The sequence below is a fragment of the Manis pentadactyla genome, chromosome 7, assembly GCF_030020395.1.
Source record: "Manis pentadactyla isolate mManPen7 chromosome 7, mManPen7.hap1, whole genome shotgun sequence".
NCBI classification, from domain to species: Eukaryota; Metazoa; Chordata; class Mammalia; order Pholidota; family Manidae; genus Manis; species Manis pentadactyla.
The window spans coordinates 4,662,417-4,677,836 of NC_080025.1; the positions used below are offsets into that span (position 1 = coordinate 4,662,417).

Sequence of the window (15,420 nt, forward strand, 5' to 3'; positions counted from 1 at the left end):
TGATGTTGAAATGTAAACTTCTAAATGATGGGGAATGAGGAGATCAAATGGCTCTCATTCTTTCCTCCCTGAATCCCTGCTGCCCTTCAGTACCTTCCCTTTGTGTTATCTTCTCATCAATGACTGGTTTACTCCACTGGCCCGTCATTCCCTTTGCCTGCTGTTCAAACAGGGAACAGCATGAGAAACACAACTGAGATTCTCTTGAACGTCGGTTCATGTTTCATGATCTGATTATTTTCCAGAGTGAGTTTATGATGGATGACTCAAAGTTTACCCTCATGTTCCAATTACTACAGTAAATAATCCTTACAACTTATCTGTTAAGTTTCACATTATATATTTAAGTCGTGATCATTGATAGTTAATGTGTAATGATATGCATTTTTTAAGTTACATGTTCAAAATTGTACTTAGAAATAAGATCGTCATTTGTACTTCTCTGAAGAAGAATCAATACTGTTTTTTATATTTTAGTTGCCAGATTGGGCAAACCAAGAAATGGCAAGAAACTACTTTTTAGACTTCCATCATCTCAGGTACTGATTAGACGTGGCAGTTTTCCCTCAGGGGGTTTCCTTAGCAATACCACAAACCCCAGCGCATTTCAGTCTATTAAACTGCAAGTTGTAGAGGGTTTTGCCATGGTGCTTGTCTTATTTTTGTTTTGGTACCTTTGTGATTATTCTAATAACATTAGAAATGGATCAGAAGCCCCGGAACTTAACGTAAGACTGGATCACACTAGATGGTGCTGTTACCCTGACAGCCATCGAACACTGGAAACAGTGCTGGAATAGTTAGAATAAAGCTGGAACAGGGGGCATACTGCTCAGGGTGCATACTGGATTTTGTCTTGCGCCAGAGGGCACACTACCATCAGATTATATAATTCATTCCCACAGCATTTGCATTTCACTCAGAAATAACTTGCTGAAGTTTTGGCCTAGCACAGTCTTGTTTTAATAAATATGTGTGGTTGTGTGTACATGTGAACACACATGTACTTGGGATGGGCAGGTGTTCTGGTTTTATCTGCTTTCATTTCTGGTTTTTATCTCCCACGTCTTCCTTAAAGGAGCACTGTATTCCACTCAGACTACCCCAGACGTGTTTACATCTTCCCACCTCCTTGTCTCCCCATTTCCCATCATTTATTCCTCCATGTGGGCCATCTCCATCACCTGTTTCTATGTCTTGCATATCCTACAAGACCAATGTCAAATGCAAAGCCATTCCTGGTTGCCTCATTCATTCTTTCTTTGCTCTGAGTTTTCATAACACTTCCTTGTGCCTCCCTCACCCTGCCTTGCCTATTTGTGTTTTCTACCTCCTTAAAAACATGGACAATTTCTTACGTAATGTTTGTCTCTGCCTTCTTCCTTATCAGCCTTTATGTAAAGTACTATATCTTGAATGCAATTGGTGCTCACAAGCGTGCATGCGATGAAGGAATGAACTACTGAATCAGTGAATTGCTGTTAGAAAAGCATTTGTTCTGGATATACTTCTTGCTTTCCACTCTTGGCTGCTTTGGACGCTGAGAAGTTGACCTGTATGAGGGGCAGCATAAGAAATAAGAAGGTAAGAGAAAAGAAAAGTAGAATTTATTCTGTCAGCTCCTCCTGAGCCGAGCCACGGGTCGGCCATGGTTGTCCTGCTCTCCATAAGGCCTCCACAGGTAACCCGTAGCCACTTCCTTCCTTTGCCTCTTCAAGCCAAGGGGTGGCAGCTCACTGTCCCTTATTTACCTAAACTCTGTCTCTTCGTTAAACTCTGCATTCACCTGTTTTGAGCATGCCCATCTATGACCCATATATGAACTATGACCCATAAGAGATACTTAGAAAATGAGTTGGCCTATAAGAATTTATTTTTTCTGACAATGAGACCAGAGTATCGCATCTTAAAGGATCACTCATGTAACTGAGGCTTGATTTCACCTTTACTGTCAGGTCAGAAGACAGCTCCCTCTGACACACACAAATGCTTACCCTTCACTTTTGGAGCATATTTGCCATGGCCTAGAAGAGAAGAAATGATCTACAGTAATATTAATGAAAGCTTTCCTTGTATACAGCTTAGGTGCCATTTACCCATTTTCTCATTTTAAAGCATTCTGTCTCTTATTTTTCTGCTAAGACACAGAATCTCTGACTCAAAAAACTAAAACAGTGGTTTTCAAACCACCCTCTGAGAGACCTAGGATTCCCACCTTAAATTTTAGCTTCAACATAAAAAACAAAATGCAGTTGCTTTTTAAGGTTTTAATGAACATCTGATCAAGATAGGCATCAAGATATCATAAATTATCTTAAAATGACAATTTTAAACAAGTCGTGTAATAGGATTCAGATGAAAATCTTTTCTGCTTCCCAAGAAAAGGGTTATACTGGCTGAGGAATCTGGCCATTGATTCTCTTCCAACACAGGCAATAGCCGTGTGAGATTTTTCCAGCTATAAAGTAGTAGTGATTTATGTAACTCACAGAAGCTTTAAGCAATTAAATGGCATAGCATATATACAGCATCCTGCTCAGGGCTGACAGAATGTGCTCCATGTGTAATAGTTTTCTTCTTTTCCTCCGAGTCACACAATTACTTACTGGTCACTTCAAAGCCCAGGCCTTCTGACCTCAAGCTCAGGGCTGGTCCCGCCCTACTGATGCTGCCCCGCTGCTTTGCATACGTTAATTTATTTCTTTGGTTTTGATTCTCTTTTTTGCAGGTATGTAGAATATAGCATATCAGGAAAACTTAGGCTACAATATAGATTTTACTCTATATTGGAACTTCTATGATTATTTTGTTATACATTCATCATTTTAGACATATGTTCATTTCCCTTCTGACACGTGGAAACCATGGAATAAGAAAGCCATGGCTTGTGTGATTAGAGCCTTTGATCTTTCATTCACAATTTGCTATCTTTTTTGATTGTGAATTAAATGACTCCTTTGACTACGTTTGTGTTTCTGGCCTATACAGACACTACTGACCAGTTTCCTAACATGGGCCACCAGAACTCTGGAAGGATGGCGTGGGATGGCGTGGGATGGCATGGGAAGGCTTATCTCCCACAATTGCAGGCATGCCAGCTTTCAAGATGCCTCTTCCTTCTAACCTGACCCCTTCCTTGGATAACTAAGTCATAGGTCTGACATTGGGAGATAAAGCAATTCTGGGGAACATGAGGGTCTGAATTTGAGTTTCAAATGTAGGAATTTGAGTCAAACTGTATTTCTGATAAGAGGAAATTTGTAGTTCTTGGTTAAATATTCAGCCCTGCTTGAGTTGAAACTTGTTTGATATTTTCACTCTTTGGATATTCAGGAAGGGACACCAACCACACAGAATTAAGGGAGAAATGTGAACACACCATATAAAATCTGAATTTTAGTCCCTGAGTAAAAGAATATGGTGCAGTTGTGATTATAAGAGCATGTTTTACGTGTGTGGATCTGTGTAGATATAGAGAAATAGGTAGATGATACAAAGATATTTTCTCACACATACTAATTTTAAAATCCTTCTTCTATTTTCTAGCCCTGATTTCTAGATTTTCATGGAGAAAAATTTGTCTTGGTGATAAGGCATCTTGGTTGACATTGGCATATGCGATGAGTAAAAGGCAATGACCATTTTCAGTGTAGAAACTCTCAAGAGAATATTTCATCCAATATATAAATTACTTTCCCAGAAGTGCTGTTACTTACAAGGTGAGTCATAAAGTACAAGCCCTCCTTTGAGAGCACACCCAGACAGCTAAGGATGGGATGTACTTGGACACATCTTGTACTAATGTGTCCTTGGATGACTGCTTAATGCCCAACAGTTACTTTCGGTGAGACAAAGATAAGAAAGACGATGTCCGAATCATCTTCCACTTTTATCACACCAAGGTCACTTGAGGAAAACTAGAAAACCAAGCTCAAAATGAACCCCGTAGTATGGGACAGCAGGGGGGAGAGGACCTGCACTGAAATCAAAGATGATGCTATTACCATGCACAGTACAAATATGATGTTTACTTGTATGTGAAGGATCGTTATACACCAAGGAGAATTCTGGCTGATGTGGGATTTTTTTCTCCTGAAAGGAGAGTGTTTTTCTGTTCAGTGATAAGACCGATTAGGCCAACATTTGTCTCAGAATATGCAAATGGTCATTTGAAAATAATAATTGCTAACATTTTTGAGAACTTGCTACATGCTAAATGTTTTGTATTTTCACTTAAACACTCACTACCACCCAGTGATGAAGGCATTTTAATTTCTTCTGTTTTACTCAGAAGGCCTAAGGAGGGCAGGACACTAAGCAGGTCAGACATCATTAATGGTGGGCCAAGAGTGTAAATGGCTGTCGAGTAACTGTGCATAATCCTAAAATGAAACGATCCTAAAATGAGACTGCCAGTAACACATACACTTCCCACTTACAACTGAGGATACTCATGAGCTAGAAAATAATTCTTGAAACCAAGATGCTTATCAAAGCGATCTTTCCACACCAATTGGCAACAAGGATAAAACAGGAAGGTCCCACAAAAGCATATTAAATGTCAATGAATAATTTTGATTTTTTAAAAATTAACATGTTTTGTCCTTGCTGAGAACAAAAACGACCTTGACTCTTGTCTACAGAAAACAACATGAACTTGAAGCTAGCATTCACTAAATGATGCTTCTTATCTGGTTGTGCACACATGGGGGCTGAGATCCTGATTGTGAGATCACTGTTCTTTGAGTGATCTTTGCAGGTGCAATTGAAGAGCAAATGTAGATCCTAGAGATATGTTCAACACAATTGCATGCCATTTAAATGTCAGAATAAAATATGAGGTCAGCCAGATAGGGTAAACATGAATTAGTTGAATCCAATCCAGTTGTGTAGTGATTTATGCAAGGAGCTTGCAGATTTGAATCAGACTGGAAGATTAGATAACGTGTTGCCAGAACCCAGAGACAAAGTCTTCCAGAGCACCCATGTAGAAGGCATGAACTTTGAGTCCCTGTCAGCACTGCATCTAAGAGGCTTGGCTTCTTATTTAAGAACATACAAAAAATTGAATATGCATATTTTTTTTGACCCAGAAAAAAAAGTCTCTCTAGTCAGTATGAAACTGAATTATCTAAGAAGATAACCCTGATTTTCTTGGGATAACAGTCCCAGTTATTGAGAAAATAGAATTACTTCATTAATGGGTTTTACAGATTTACCTGGGGAATCAAAATATTCATTTCCTCCTTCTTTGATAACTGGACCAGCTCAGCTTTAGCTGGGTTCACAGCAGCCATCTACACTTGTCTAACTCCCTTACCATTGTAACCGTGTCACTAAATGTGCATGTGGAAAACATGATGCAAACAGTAGTGAGTTGTACTCTCCTGGCCTTTCCATCAAAATACTGGCGTGCTCCCTTGGTATACCAATTGCTATACACAAAATACTGTGCACTCCCTGGCTCTTTTACCTTCTTCTCTTGGGCAGGGGATACTTGCACCTGCCTTGGACTTAAGTAGAAAACACATTTTGGAGATGGAAAATTCAGTGCAGCCGGCCCATAATGGAGGAGCCACCCCACTTCCCATCTCCTTCTAAACTCTTGTGTGAGAAAATAAGACTATACCTTGTTTAAGCAAATGAACTCTAAGATATATTTCATTTGAGATATATTTACCGTAAAGTTCACCTGTTTTAAGTGTACAATTCAATGGTTTTTTAGTATATGTTCAGAGTCATGCAACCAATACCATGATTTTAGATCATTTCTCCAATTAAGAAAATTTAATTTTAGAATATTTTTGTGAGCCCCAAGAGAAAGCTACCAATGGTAAGTTATCCTTATAACCCCCAGGCCCTCAAGACCCTTCTTACCCTAGGCAACCATAAACCTACTTTCTGTCTCTATAGATTTGCCTATTTTGGATGTAAATGTACACGATATAGATAGATATAGACAGCATATGGACTTCTGTGGCTGACTTTCATTCAGTACAATGGTTTTGAGGTTCAGCCATTTTGTAGCATTATCAATACTTCATTCCTTTTTATGGCCAGATAATAATCCGTTGTACGGGTCTACCTCTGTGGTCAGGCCACTCCACTTTTTGGCTGTTAAGAACCATGGACATTAGTTTACGAGTCTTTTATGTGCACATGGTTTTCAGTCCTCTTGGGTGTATGAATGACAGGGTTAGAATTGCTGTGTCACATGGTGACTCCGTGGTTAACATTTTGAGGAATTGCCAAGCTATTTTCTGAGGTAGCTGTAGCATTTTACATTCCTGCTACTTATATATTTTTATAACAAATGTCTTTTCAAATTTCTTGGTTCTACCCAGAAGTGATACTCAAAATATTTAAAAACGAATGCCACATACACAACAGACCAGTGTTGTGGGGCAGCCGACTTAAACTGGCTCATGAGAGCCAGTTGTTAAATATTCAGGAATCCTATGAGCCAGTTGTTAAATCTGTGGCAGTTTGCAATTGCCTGTTGGTCAGTATTTTCACCGCAGAACTTGGCAAGCGCCACAGATCAGGGCTTTGGGTTCTGGAGACCTGGTTTACCACACCACTGGAACCAGCTGATCGGCAGGGATGCTGATACGGTGGGAGCAGACGCCAGCTGTCGATGACACTATTCCCGCATCAGTGAATTCCGGTCAACTCTGTTTATTCCCTGATTAGCATATTGGGCTTATGGCTTAACTCCGTATAGAAATGATAAGATAAATTTAAATAAAAAATTAATAATTTTGTAAGTTTAGAAATTATCTTGATATATGTGGTATTTAAGTATTTATAACAGAATTTGGCATGTAGGAGAATGTAGGGTATTTGACTTATGTTGCAGTTTATAATGTAATTGAGCAATTGACTTAGACTCATGATTTTAAATTAGAAAGCATGAGACAATTTTATCATTCATAAACAATGTCAAAAGTTTAGGATTACTTCATGCTCACTGTATTTGTAAATCAAACTTATTAGATTTATAAGCCTTAAAAGGCTTTGTTTATAAGTGGTATTTGAAGTCTTTCAAAAGAAAATCAAACACAATAAACTGAGAGATAAAATTAAACATTTTTACTAAAATCTCTCTCTGGATGCTTGTGAAAATTTACCAGATTACTGAATAGAATAAAACAATTTACTGGTTGAGCTGCAAGGATTTAGGAAAATATATATTTTAAATTTGATTTCATAATCACATTAATTTTTAAAAATTGAAGTCTTTCCTTGTTATTAAAGATGCTCTCAAGGACATAAAGGACATCTGTGACATGCAGAATCTATCGGGGCAGGTATTTCTAAGTTCTTGACTCAAGCACTATAGAAAAATATTTAAAGAGATTTGCTGAGAACGACTCTCTGCTAGAAAGAGAACCAAATGCCTACACCATGTAATTCTGAGTTGTTTCCATTTCCGTTTCCTCTTCAGTGGGAATTAGAATGACATTCATCTTCGTGACTGGGAGGCTGAGCCTGCCCAGGCCCGGTGCCTCCCCTGCCATTCTGAGTCTGGTCTGTACTCCCAGTTGAAATATTGATCTCCTAGCATCCAGTGTCCTTACAACTATTTTCAGATTCTCCAATCTGTTGATATGCAATTGCTCAAAGTATGCCTCAAATATTAAACGTTTATAAATAACTTCTCATACAAATTTAGAGTGCTCTGGAGGGCTCTGTTTGCCAAGTCGGGAATGTCGTCATGGGAATGGCTGTCTTCCCAGGGTCGGCCTCTGGGCCACGAGCTAAATCCTCAGCCCCCTCTGAACTGCCTGTCTTGCTGCAGCTAACGGGCTGTATTCCACACTTTCTCATGAGGAGAGTTCCCTCCGGGCTTGAAGTGCGATTTGTAATGAATAAATCCAACATTAAGATTCTTCTTCTTTTACACAATTTAGTATCCCTCTTGGTAACAATGGTTCAGGGAAATTCCGGTTTGTATCTTTATTTTTTTACTGAGTTTTTGGCTCATTATAGTGAGGGTTGCCATTATCCCCTAGGCTGAACCTTGATTTCACATAAATGACAAGAACAAGAACAGTGTTTGGCTGTGGGACCTGACTAATTCAGCATCCTCTGTTGATGCTTCCAAGTTTTAAATGTATGTTTTTTTTTTCTGTTTGTTTGTTCTCTTAGGTTTTTTTTTTTACATTCACAAGCAACTTCCAATCTCACATTCATGGAAGGGTATCTGTAATGGACACCACTCTGTGGTTTTCACCCCATCTATGCTTCAGTGTATGACACTTGGTATTCCGAGATTCAGTATACTATTCCCCAAACTCCTTGAGTCATTTTCAGAATCTGTTAATATGCTAATATTTCATGTCTAAGAAGATAGTAAAATATTTTAAATGTATTTATTAATTGGAGAAATCAGTCACAAGACTGGTTTGTCACAAGAGAAACTAGACCCAAATCCATCATCAAAGTCTGTTAAAATCCTGTTTTAGTAAGTTAGGAAGTAGAAAGACACGTCATGGATTCCAAATGCCTTATTGGGTGCTTGAGATATTGGCATCGATTTCCCAGACAACTGAAGGTCTAGTAATCCTGGACATATTTAAGCTGTTAAGTGGCTGTGTAGTTTTGATTGACAAAGTCCCAAATTAAAACATTTCTGGAAGTGGTTTTATTTGGTTTGGCATTAATAGTTGCTGACTACTATTGCACTGCAAGACAAGACCATTCAAGCTTCACCAAAGGCAGCTTCGTCCCGTGCTTTTTTGCCGGGCAGGACACCTGCAAAAGATGATGCACGCGGGTTGTTTTGGAGCACCGCAGTGTGATAAGAAATGGAATGACTGCAAGCCAGGTATGGGGAAGAAATGCTTTCAGATTCCCCTAAAATTCATCCTCAGCAATATTGAATGGGAGTGAATAACTAAGAAAGAACAATAGCATGTAACAGTTAGCCTGGAATAGAGAAATCAGGAGTAGATGACTTCTTAATGAGCATGTTTAGACATGAATCTAAGCGACAGAGGCAAACAATTGTTAAAGAATATTCTGAGAGCGGTTTGCTGCCCAAGGAGTGCATTACTTCGTATATAATGGAAAATACCATTAGCTTTCCTACTGGAACCATGCATATATATAGTGGCGTACTTCAGTAGGATCACTGCTGTAATTTAAGGATCTTAATAATTGTATTTGGTGAGTTAAAGCAGGTTTCTATGAAACTATGTAATCAAGTTTTTGAAATAAATTGCACTTGGATCCGTTACTTTAGCTCATATCCCAAACTCTAAGCTCTTGGTTTTCTGTTACTTTTTTTAAATGTAAGGCTTCCATTTCCTATGGAGACATATAGCCTCCTTCTTCTCCTCTCCCCAGAAAGCCTGTTGGTCTAAAACCTGCCCTCTTGATTCTTTTGGACTTATGTCCTATACAAACTGATAATAATGCAAACACATTACAGTTAAATTAACACTACAATAAAATTCTAAGTGATATGATTCGGTATCCTCTACATTGCATATAATTCTATGAATCTACCATGACAGAGTGAGAGAAATATCACCTTTAATTGGCACATAAAAAAGTTATGATACATGAAAGTTAAGATGTTTCGGAAAAATAGAAGATACTGACAAATGGCTATGTGCAGAGACTGGCCTTCTAAAGCGTGCACGTGTTAGCCTCCTGAGAGCTCTGGGCTGCCTCAGCAGATCAGAGTTAAGTCGGGATGGGAGGGGAAGGCTGTGCAACGACCACACTGTATCTCACTCCTACTCGTATCTGCCTTCTCCGTCTCCCTGCTGCCCCCCACCCCCACACTCTCTTACTATCTTTTGCTTAAGCCTAAACCTTAACATTATTGCAATAACGTGGTTTTCTTGTACCAATAACTTTCTCTTCAGGAGACATCTGTTCTGTTATGAAAAGCCTCTCCTACCAAAGCATCGATCATTTCTCACTTGTAAAGCAAAACGCATTTTTTCAGTCCCAAGGTAGCAAAATACTGCTGAGAAAACAAACTGCAGAAATACTAACTGTGGCATATTAATATATGTATTCTGAGCATTCTTTATTTGTTTATTCTTAGTGCCATGTGATTCTGACAGTGTGGGCTGCTGGCCCCTTGTCTTTAAAACCACAGAGGACTCATGAAATGTCCCCCCAAAAGCTTTATTAATGGGCTGGTTGCCACAGAGATCCACACGATGGGAAGATGATGCTGTATTTTAGGCCCTTTCCTCTTATATGTTAAAAACACAACTTAAAACTGTTGCATCTGAGTCTCTTCCATGTGCCTGCATAATGTCAAGTGACCTGGAAAGTTTGTCAATCATCTAGGCTTTGCATCATGGACATAAAATGTCTGCACTCCTGCTTTATTCTTGCATTTATTGATATGCTCACTGTTAGCATTTATAAAATAGAATTCTCTGCTTTGAGGCCCAGATCATTACTTTCCAAGTTCCACTCAGCCTCCTATATTGCAGTGAATTGAGAAACACACTGCTCCTCACCCACATCAAGGCGTGAAGTGGGGTGTAGAAGATAAATTAATATAGTTCGGGTCAATACTTCTATACCAAAAACTGCATTGGATGTTAGAGCTAAAAGTAACCTGTCAGTTAGTGTCCCAGCAGGAAAACAAAGCCATGCTAAGTGTTACAAGTAGAGGAGAGTTGGACACAAAGGACTGGTAAGGACTGGAGGAGCAAAAGGGATAAAGAAGGGGAGGAAATAGGGAGGAGTGATGTGCGCAGGTCAGGAACGTGCAGATCCCCAGTCCTGCACCTGAGCTTTCTCTGCAGGTTCTGCCTTTGCTGCCCAGGGGCTGCTGAGCCCACTGCAGCCTGACCCCAACACCCCAACAGTAACAGTCAGTAGCCGCCAGCAATGCCCACTGCTGTGGGAACCAGGAGCAGAAACTCCTCTGTCCTCCTGACCACGCTTTCAAATGCCAGACAGAATGGAAGCCAAGTGACACTGGAGTGTGGCAGATGTGGTCTGCAGACCGGCAACTCCCAAAGCTCAAAGCAGGCTTCTGAGGGGCAGGCAGGAACCAGAGACACCAGGTAAGCAAGCCACACGAATGCCCAGGGACAGCAGTGGCATGGTGCCTGGTCAACACTGTACACATCAGATCAGATTATAATTAACATCCAACACAAGATACAAATGTTGGGTGTAAAGGGAGATTCAGCAAAGGGACAGTTGTCACAAAAGCACAGCAGCGATCTGTGGGGCCGTAAAAGGAGGACAGATCCTTTTCTAAAGTGCCTGTTGGCCTGCCTTTTTTGTTGTTGTTGTTATCATTAGTCTACAATTACATGAAGAACATTATGTTTACTAGGCTCCCCCCATCACCAAGTCCCCCCCACAAACCCCTTCACAGTCACTGTCCATCTGTGTAGTAAGATGCTGTAGAATCACTACTTGTCTTCTCTGTGTTGCGCAGCCCTCCCCGTGCCCCCCCACACTATACATGCTAATCATAATGCCCCCTTTCTTCTTTTCCGCCCTTATCCCTCCCTACCCACCCACCTTCCCCAGCCCCTTTCCCTTTGGTAACCATTAGTCCATTCTTGGGTTCTGTGATTCTGCTGCTGTTTTGTTCCTTCAGTTTTTCTTTGTTCTTATACTCCACATATGAGTGAAATCTGTTGGCCTGCCTTTTTATGTAAATTAAGGCACCTGAGTTTGAAAAGAATTAGTACTTCTAAGTTTCTGAATATATTCTCCTCATAAGACATTAAAATTCATAGGTGCAGGTTAATGCTCATTTGATTACCAAGCCAATCCTGGTTCCTTTCCCAGAAATAACTGTCAGTTTGATGTGTACACAAAAAGACTGAAATATCATTCAGTAGGAAAAATGACTGAAGAAATGTAGCATCTTTACACTATAGAATATTTACACTGCTTTTTAAGAGAACAAAGTAGATGCATAAAGTTTTCATGAATAGCAAGTGAAAAATTTAATTTGCAGGGTATACTACAATGGTATGTTTTCTAAAGAAATACAAAATGAAGTATTATTTCCGCTCTAGCGTGTGGCTCTAACACGGTCTCGGCCCCCTTGCCCCTTGGTGTGAATCAGGTCATGGCTCAGATGGGCCCCGCGCCAGCTCCCCCTCCGGCCCCGTCTCTGTTCCTCTGCTGTATCCCCGTCGCACAACAGGCAGGGAGAAGACTGGTAGAAACTGGGAGAGAGAAAATGAAAGGAAGTGGAAACAAAGCATAGTTATAGTTAACATCTTGGAAGTCTTTGTTATTACAAAAACAGAGTCATAGAGAATGGTTTCTCAAAAATGCCATGGATTCTCTGAATCTGTCAAGGAATCAACATACCTGTTTTGACTCTGTCCTCGCCTCCCTCCCACTTTCGCTCCCTTACTTCCTCTTACCTCCCTCCCTCCCTCCCTCCCTCCCTCCCTCCCTTCCTTCCTTCCTTCCTTCCTTCCTTCCTTCCTTCCTTCCTTCCTTCCCTCCCTCCTTCCTTCCTTCCTTTATTCTTTGGTCAGTGCTTAGATCTAGCTCCATGTAAATAATGAAGGTGTCAGTTAATGGAGTCACTTTATAAAATATACTGATCAATCGTTGAGTGAAATGTTTGCTAGGTTCATAAAATAACGCCTAGGGAAAATATCACTGAAAAAAATGCAAACGTTCCAGTTGTGTTGAGCATCGTTAAACAACCAGGCATTGGAGGCACTGAAATTGTTTTACCCCAGGTCTCCCCAAGGCAGCCCTGAGATGAAGCTTGCTTCTGGGGAGCATGCTTCCAGGGAGCAGAGCCGAGGGACTGGCAGAGTGAAAAACCAGGAAAACTAGGAGGGAGAGACGGTCTGAACGCGAGTCAGCACCATTCTGGGAGCAGGACAAGAGCCAGAATAGACTAGATGCTTTACAGGTCATGGGTCCTGCCCCCAGTGTATGGTGTTCACTCATTCAGGCAGTCTCTCCCTCCTAGTTTTCCTGGCAAAGTCTGCCCATGGGTCTCACTGATTTGTCTTTTTCATGTCTACCCTGTTCAGCTCAAATTTTTAAATCATAGCATGAAAATGGTTGCGAAAGTTGAATGGGGCCAAGCTAGTGGTTATGCAGTGGTGTCTGGAACTTGCTATGGGCCACCCTGACTTTATTGTTATCCTGCCACTGGCTTCTCAGTAAATGGGCCAGATTTCAGAAAAGTAATCATTTAAATGAGAACAGTCCAGTGCAATGCTCAGTTGGCTAAGACTGTGTCTCTGCTTCTCCGCAGAGCCCCATCTGAGAAGGATGCTGGCTTCTCCTGCTGTTGGTCTGTTTACACCAAACCGACTTGATATTTTTATCTGTTTATGAAGTGGTGCAAATTGTTTACATAGTAGTGACCTGGTTTCTGGGGATCTGGGAGTGCTGTTTGCAGTAGAATGTTTTCTAATCTTCTGCAAAGCTCTAATCGTTGGCATTTAGGGAGGCCTCAGATCCCGTTGATGGGAGCTGTTTGGAGAATGGCTCCACTTCCAAACCACTCTTGTTTTCTTTGTCTTCCAGAGAGTGGTTTCAGAAGAGATCCCCATGTAGCAGACTGCTTGTCTTTTACTTCAGATATGATTCAAATTAAACACTTTGGATTTCTGGAAATGTGTGTATTTTTAGCCACTAGGAGTTTGGAATCTTGCCTGTACTGTGCAATAGCAGAAAATAAACTAATAGGGCTTCTGGTTTGCCCCGATTTTCTCTGCACCAGACTTTCCACTGAAGAGTAGCAACCTTATCTTTGGTCCGTATGAATTATTTCTGGGCCTGTCCCTGGAAAGCTGCACTGTTTCTCTCCATTTGCCCAAGGCCCCATCTCACAGGGACAGGAAACTTTCCACTTCGGGCTAGGTCGTAAATCTTGTTAAGAAGGAAGCGAGGACAGCCGGGCTCACCTTGCGGGGCAAACGGGCCTGTCGAAGGCGATAAAGACTATGACGGCGCTTCCGAGGCGGCGTGAAACGGCGCTGGAATCGGGATCCTATCGGTGTGCGCGGACTGGATGCCCACCCGGAACTCCATCACCCGACTTAAAATTCATTAGCAGGAAGTGGAATGCAGGAAAAGCACTGAAGATGGAAGTCACAAGCCTTGTGTTTTCAACCCCTCTAAGAATATGAATAATATTTGATAAGTCACGTATCTTCTCTGGGCCTCTAAATCTTCCCTGGCAAAATTTGGTGGCTGAGTCAAGTGATCTCTAAGTCCGTTTCAGCGCTGTAATTCCCCGTCGCTATAGTAGACATTGCTGATAAGGCAGGAAAGCCTGATGTCACACTGCCTAACTATGAAACAGGATCCTAATTCATTTTATTTTCAGATAACTGCCGTGATCAAATCCCATTTTAAGTGACTTTAAGGCACTTCCTTTGCCTGCTGTTTCTTAGAGCAAAATTATAATGTCGTGTTGGTTCTGTGATATGTTATAAAAAAGGTATAGCGGATTTTTTTTAAAAGTGAGGGACAACTTCTTTACTTAAACCAATCTAGGTTAAATGATTTTGAGTAAATATGGGCTTTATTTGGGATTCTAGGACTTAACATACACCTCCCCACTCTGCTCTCCCCCTTCGCTCCCAGCCCATCCCCAGCTTGAGCCACTGGGGCTGGGGAGGATTGGGGACCGGGGAACGGGGTGAAGTTCTGATGCTTTTTAAACTACCCTTCCGACCACTGTTCCCCAAAGCTTGTTTAAGAGAACACTAGTTTCATGAAGTATTATAGATAAGGCATGAAAAAATGTTGTATGATTAAATGAGTTTGTGAAATATTAGACACATATAAACAGATTTGCTTACTCTGGGACCTTCTCAGAACTAACTGTTAATATGCTAATGTGAGCTCTCCATCTCCAACAGAGAGATAATCAGCACAGCGCACATACCTGCTTGAGGAGGAGACCCTTTCACCTGAGGAAGTGTCACAGGACTGGGTTCCCTAGAACATACGTCAGGGATTTGGTTCGTGTTTGTAAGGAGCCTAAATTAACTGAAGAAAGTAAATATCCACTAAGACCCTCAAGAAAGGGAAACTTTACGGCTAAGGTAATTCACTAATGTGTGCTGCTGTGATGACAGAATTTCATCAAATGGAGCAATATTAGTTATTAGTTACTGTTTTCTATCTTCCTAGAACACATTACACCGGTTGTATTAGTTTGCCTGTATGGTGCCCAGTGAACCACAAAAGGCACGTAGACATTTCATACATGCTTTGGATGCTGAAGGTAAAAAAAAAGTTTGGGCTGTGTTTGTAACTTGTTAGTAAAAATTCTGTGGCTGCCCGATTCCTTATCTCCTTCCTTCCTCCCTTCAGCGAACATTGACCAAGTGCCTAGTCCAAAGGATTTCCCAAGTTGTAGTGCTACGTCATCGGCCACTAAGACACAGACCCTGCCTTTATTAACAAGCCATGATTTAATAGGAG

General features: G+C 40.9%; 1 long non-coding RNA gene across 2 annotated transcripts; it reads left to right on the forward strand.

The window, feature by feature from the left end:
• The first annotated feature begins 368 nt into the window (after window positions 1-368).
• On the forward strand, window positions 369-15,206 carry LOC118916995 (uncharacterized). Of its 2 annotated transcripts, XR_008998665.1 has the most exons (6): window positions 369-539; window positions 1,391-1,584; window positions 3,547-3,719; window positions 8,670-8,830; window positions 14,853-15,038; window positions 15,127-15,206. It is a non-coding gene; the product is annotated as an uncharacterized LOC118916995 (long non-coding RNA). The 2 variants fall into 2 exon arrangements; XR_008998664.1 differs by lacking the exons at window positions 8,670-8,830; window positions 14,853-15,038; window positions 15,127-15,206 and adding an exon at window positions 7,448-7,670 and having other exon boundaries at window positions 380-539.
• The last annotated feature ends 214 nt before the right edge of the window (window positions 15,207-15,420 follow it).